This window comes from Rattus norvegicus, chromosome 20, assembly GCF_021556685.1.
Source record: "Rattus norvegicus strain SHRSP/BbbUtx chromosome 20, alternate assembly SHRSP_T2T, whole genome shotgun sequence".
NCBI classification, from domain to species: Eukaryota; Metazoa; Chordata; class Mammalia; order Rodentia; family Muridae; genus Rattus; species Rattus norvegicus.
Window position 1 is genome coordinate 50504527 of NC_141553.1, and position 6057 is coordinate 50510583.

General features: G+C 47.5%; 1 long non-coding RNA gene across 1 annotated transcript; it reads left to right on the forward strand.

Moving 5' to 3' along the window:
* Positions 1–576: 576 nt before the first annotated feature.
* On the forward strand, positions 577–3408 carry LOC147998744 (uncharacterized). The gene is made up of 3 exons (XR_015645946.1): positions 577–1109; positions 2625–2755; positions 3032–3408. It is a non-coding gene; the product is annotated as an uncharacterized LOC147998744 (long non-coding RNA).
* The last annotated feature ends 2649 nt before the right edge of the window (positions 3409–6057 follow it).

Consider the following 6057-nt stretch of genomic DNA (forward strand, 5'->3'; position numbering starts at 1 on the left):
AGCTATCACTCAATAGAGTGTGAGGTGTTCACAGCAGCCGGAGGGTGCATTTCTAATATCTGGTGGTAGGAGACTTCCGTTCTTCTCTGTGGGCTCCTTGGGAGAACCACCCAAGTTCGTTATAACTCCATGGAGGTAAACGTAAGAGGAAAGAAACGTAGTTTATTCTAACACCCTGGCAGTGATAAGCTGTCATCCGTACCACAGGCGGCTCCCTAGAAGTGGGTCGTTAAGTATGGCCGACTCTCAGTGGAAATGTAACTCAGCCCCTTCGAAAAGTCTCAACATTCGCAGAGATGTATTTAGAGCCCGCTCAAAATCTTGGGTAGTTTCTGCCAGAGCCATGATAGAGAAGGAGGGAGCAAGGCACACCACCCTTTCTAGAAATGGGCCTCTGAGGAAAACGAGGTGTAGCTTAATTATTGGAGAAGGGTGGGGATAGAGACAGTTTTAAAATCTCCCCTGACTTTCGTTTGTTTAACACAAGGCCTACACTTTATAGATTTATAGTTAGCTCAAGGCTAACAGGTGGGAGACAATGGGCTCAAAGGTTCTGGGCTTGCCCTGCACATTCCTGCAGTCAGGTCTCCCACGGGGAAGGGAGCAGACTCGGAAAATCTACCTGATGCACACTGTGTGTACTGTAGAGACGCTCATTGTTGGGTAGGGTCTGTCATCAAGAAGGACCTGTTACCAGGAGGGGCTGCTAAGTGGAACTGTGCTCGCTGGACCTCAGCGGAAGAGGAGTAAAGATACACATGTGAGAGAGGGAAGGGGCTGACAGACGGGAAGCTGGGCTGACGGAAGCGGAAGCGGGACTGACGTGGTTAAGAAGCTTTACAGCTCGCACTTTGGTTCCCACTATACACCGGGGCAGCGGGCCTTATTTTATCATTTTTGAAACAAGCGTGTGTGAAAAAGTGCTGGCCTGTTATAGATCTCGTCAGCAAAATACTAATAAAGCCTAAGGAGACATTTTAGGCAGTGGAATGCCCGGGTGAGCTCGCTCCACCTCCTGCGCGCTGACGTCACTTCCCAACTCCGCTATCTGATGGTTTCACAAGGGCAGCCTGACCCTCGCCATAGCGACGGTGTTTGCCATAGGAAAGGTAACCCACTTTAGTAGTTTTGCCTTACGGACTCAGCCTTATTTCCAAACACGTTTAGCAGCAGACTACTTGTTACGGTGCAGACGTGGGGTGCAATGTCAGTTCAAGCTATTGCTCCCTGAAGAGACGGTGGCGGTCCTGATGCGGGGGAGTGCCACAGAGGGGAAGGGCCAGAGTTCCAGGGACCAGATAATGAGTTCCTCTTCTGTAGATTCTAGGGATACAATTTCCTCTTTCCTCCACGTCTTCTCTAATTCCCCCACATGCAGGATAAGGCTGTGTGGTATGAGACGAGTGGTAGTGTTGAAGTAGCTATTCAGAGAGAGGCTAAAAATCCAGTGTCTTTTATACATTCATAGTTCTAGACTTTGCCCATTCTTTTTCCCTTTTTCTTTGTTGCTTTGCCTATTTAAATTTTACAGCAAGTGCTAGGAAGATATTATGAGAAAGGAAAGGCCTTCATAACTACAATCAACTGCATGGCTCCTTCACTCCACCCGACCTGTGGCCATCTCCATGCTGAATCTCATGCTTTTCAGTTCCTTGATTTTCCTTTTTATTGCGATTATTCCTGAAACATGTGCCATTTTTAATTGCAGCTGCCTGGAATATTACGGAAAGGGGGCTGCCAGTGCTTCCCTGCCGTTTGTTTACTCACCGTTGGTATCCACCCGACTGCTTTAACGCATTCATTTTGCCTGTTGTCCTGTTTTTAGTTTTTTTTACCATGGGTGTTTTGTATATTTAGGGCACAACTCCTTTAAATGTTTAAAACAAAAATATAGAGCCAGGCATAGAAGCCCGTAGTCCTCTTTCCAGAGTTCATTGAGAGATAGGCCGGGCATGAGGGCACACATCCAGCCAGAGCCACATAGCCAATGCTGCCTCAAAATAAAACTCCAGTTTAATCTAACTAGGCTAAGGATATCAGGTTTAATCTTCAGGTTGTTAAAAAAGCAGTTTATATAGTACTTGTGTAGGGAGTAAGTCTGTCGTCTCGTACAATCTTTATAGATTTGATTTTCCATGCCAGTTCCTTAATGGACTTTCTCCTCTCTGGTTTCTAATTCAGAAGTAGGGCTTTACTTACCGAACATTTTGAAGGGCAGTAAAGCATTCTTCACGAAAGGCACAGAGTTTACATTTTAAGGCCAGCAAGGGTTCTTTCAAGTTTCCACCCCGTAGATCGTTGTAAAGCGTTATCTATCTTAGAGCAACTGAACTTTCAGTTTATTGGACTTTAATCTACATAAGTCCCCCAAGCGCCAACCAAACCCAAGCTCGTAAATGGTTCAGGGTACAGGAATTGCTGATATCTACGAACCCTTTTATTTATCAGGTAACATTTGCCTTTGGTAAGGTAGTACAGGAATGCACATCCTCATTTGGAATTCAAACCAGTGTTTGGCAGAGTTTATACAAATCATTGCCGAAGAAACAGTCTCTGGTAACTATGGTAATGATCAGACTCGTCTGGAAGAACTTTCTGGAGCCTCTTGACTTTCCCCAACCCAGGTACTCTCGGCCAGAAGTCCTCACTACTTCCGCCAGGAAAGGCCTGTCCCTTCCCGAGGCCCCCAAGAGAGACCGCAGCCACCCCCATCCGTTCCCAAGGAGATAAATCCACGTGACTTGGAGACATTTTGGTAACCGGCCCAAAAGTGAAAGCTGGCTCTCCTTCCCTCAGAGAAACACTCAGGGATGGCAAGAGATAAGTTTCTAGGGAGAGAAAAACAGGGTGTGTGTGGGGGTGGGGGTGAGAAGGTGAAGACTTCGGATAGGAGGGATATGAGAGGTACATTTTCGGCCATTGCCATGAGAGGGAAGGAATGGGTGTGAGCTTTCTTTGGAGCTGGCTTTCATGTGGGACCGAAATAGCCGACGCCAGAAGTAGGCAGAAGAGATTTTTCTCTACTCTAAAGGTTTTATAGCAACCTGAGAAACGTCCACTGGTCCAAGGATGCTGGAGCACGGTCCGTAGAGAGGACCGGAAAAGATGCCCGCCACACTGTGGGATCTCAGAGGCACCGGGAAGCTTCCTCACTCCAGGATGGTGCCATCTCCGCTCAGCTCTGTCTGAAGTTGCAGCATCTGCTTCAGAAATCCACCCTGTCTTGCACTAGCTGAACGGTGCCCACAGCTGGAGGGGAAGCACACCTTTGCCAGAGGTTGCATGTGTCAAAGTAGGTCTCTTTCTAATCACTGGAAACCCTCCCAATTCCTGAAAGACACTCCACCAAGAGTGGACTATGTAGGGACCGAGGAGATGGGTCAGTCAGTAAAGTGCCCGTACGCAAGCGCTAAGGCCTGAGTCTGGATCCCTATTGCCAATGTCAATAGATGGATGTCACTCGCGCGTGGTGTCACTGTTTCAAACCCCCAGAACTGGGAAACCTTGAAACTCATTGGCTAGCCAGCCTGTCCAAACCAACGATCTCCAGGTTCATTGAGAGAACCTGCCTTTAAAAAGGCATAGACGTTATTGAGGAAGACACTGCGCACGCGCAGGCGCAGACATGCATTCACGACTCAGTTGTTTTTAGCCTGCTGCATGGAGCTTTGATCATTGCTCAGAGGACGGTCTCATTACCATGGCCCCCTCACTGTGACCTAGTGTTGGAATACATCCTGTGAGAGAGCGCTGAGGAAGAGCTGAGAGACCGGGGGTTTTTGGAGTTCTCTGCAATTTTGCTCTGGAGGCCTTGAGGCTAGCCTGGGCTACCAGGTCTGAGGATACTCATGGTTTGACTTTCATCTGGGACCGAAATAGCTGATGCCAGCCGCGGATCACCACTGAGAACAGAACAGACCAAGGCCCACAACAAACTGGTTATGGTCTTACCAGGCCACTGTGTCCCAAGCAGACGGTGTCTCTTTGCTTTCTGTGTTTATTTCCCTTTGGCTCTCAAATGTTCAGTGATGTTTCCCCAGCTTCAGCTTATCAAAGCAAAGCATGATGGTGTCCTGGGTCACTGATGGTGACAAGGGGACACAGAATGGACTAGGCTTACGGGTTCTGTGGGCCTCGCCTGCCTGTGAGTGTTCTTCCAGACGCTGTTTTTATTAGGGGTGAGGTTAGTCTAGCTCCCATCTCCAGCAAGCACACTCTTTCATGCCTCAATGTGCAAGAGCCACTCAGAATGCCCGGCCCAAGGAAATAGTAGGCAACAGTTTCTTTCCCTCAAAGGTTTTGGGAGGAAATTACATTTTTTAAAATAGGTAGATGCATGAAGGAGTGGAATACGCATACATGTGAATAGAACATGCATGTGACTAGAGCATACACGTGAATAGAACATGCATGTGAACAGAGCATACATGTGAATAGAACATGCATGTGAATAGACCATACATGTGAATAGAACATGCATGTGAATAGAGCATACATGTGAATAGAACATGCATGAGAATAGAACATGCATGTGAATAGAGCATATATGTGAATAGAACATACATGTGAATAGAGCATACATGTGAATAGAACATGCATGTGAATAGAACTTGCATGTGAATAGAGCATACATGTGAATAGAGCATACATATGAACACTAAATGCCATGCAGAGCTAAAAGGTAAATTCCTAGTTGTCCATGAATCCTGCCTGTAATCCCAGCATTCAAGAGGATGAAGGAGGAGGACAGAGTTCGAGGCAGAATCCTGTCTATAAGAAAGGCAGGGACAGGGATGGAGCAGAAACTGAGAGAATGGCCAACCAATAACCAGTCCAACTTGAGATCCACCCCATGGGCAAGCACCAATCCCTGACACTGTTAATGATACTGTTATACTTGCAGACAGGAGCCTAAAATAACTGTCCTTTGAGAGGCTCCACCCAGCAGCTGACCAAAACAGATACAGAGACCCGCAGCCAAACATTGGACAGAGCTTGGGGGAGCTTCTTATTACCATAGAGTTGGGGGGAGGATTGAGGGCCCCAAGTGGGGACAGGAATCCACAGGAAGACCAGCAGAGTCAACTAACCCTCACTCTGGGGCTCTCAGAGACTTAAACACCAACAAAAGAGCATTCATGGGCTGGTCCTAGGTCCCATGCAGATGCATAGCTCTGTCTCCATGTTGTTCCCTCAACCACTGTAGAGGGGGCTGTCCCTAAAGCCTGTCTGTGAAATACAGTCCCCAACTGGGCTTCCTTGTCTGGCCTCAGGGGGAGAGGATGTGCCTAACTCTGCAGAGACTTGGTGTGCCAGGGTGGGGGATTGAGAAGGGGGGCCCTTCCCATTCTCAGAGGAGAAAGAGTTTGGAGTGGGGGGAAGGGACCATGTGAGGGGGTCATATGGGGGTAGTGATGGGGATGTAAAGTGAATAATAGTTAAAAAAAAAAGAATTGAGGCCAGCCTAGGCTACAGAGTATCTCAGTAAACAAAACAAAACAAACCCACCAATGACAAACAAAATTTCAGTGACTTTCTGGCCCCCGAAGGCAGCTCTGGCGACTGTTCAGTCTTTCTTGGAAGAACTCATTGTTCCTTCTCCTCTCCTTTGCAGAGGGTTTCAATAGAAGAAGAGTTAGAGGAAGTTCAAAGGCTTTTGCAAAACCAAATGAGGTTATTAGGTAGTGAGAACCATGGAGAAGGAAGTTCTCAGGGCTCATGGATGTCCAGAAGTGCTTGCATTGTTGAGGACAGCTGGCCTACAGACTCTGAGAGCAGATGTTTCTCCTCAGAGCAAGACAGGAATTTAAATGAGTAATTATAACTCCAGGTTTCCCCGAGGACAACGAGTAAAGCCTGGAGTTACTGAGCAAGGAAGGATATTCATTTCTATCCTGTCCTCCTTCCTCTTCCTACTCAGTGCGACTTACTAGAGACTAGATTCCGGGGAAGTGGAGTGAGGAAAGTGGAGTGACTTGTCTGAGTAGCACAGCTAAGGGCAAGCCTAGAACAGGATTATGGCCTCCTCCTTCTAGGTGTCCTGATTGCCTGTAGCAA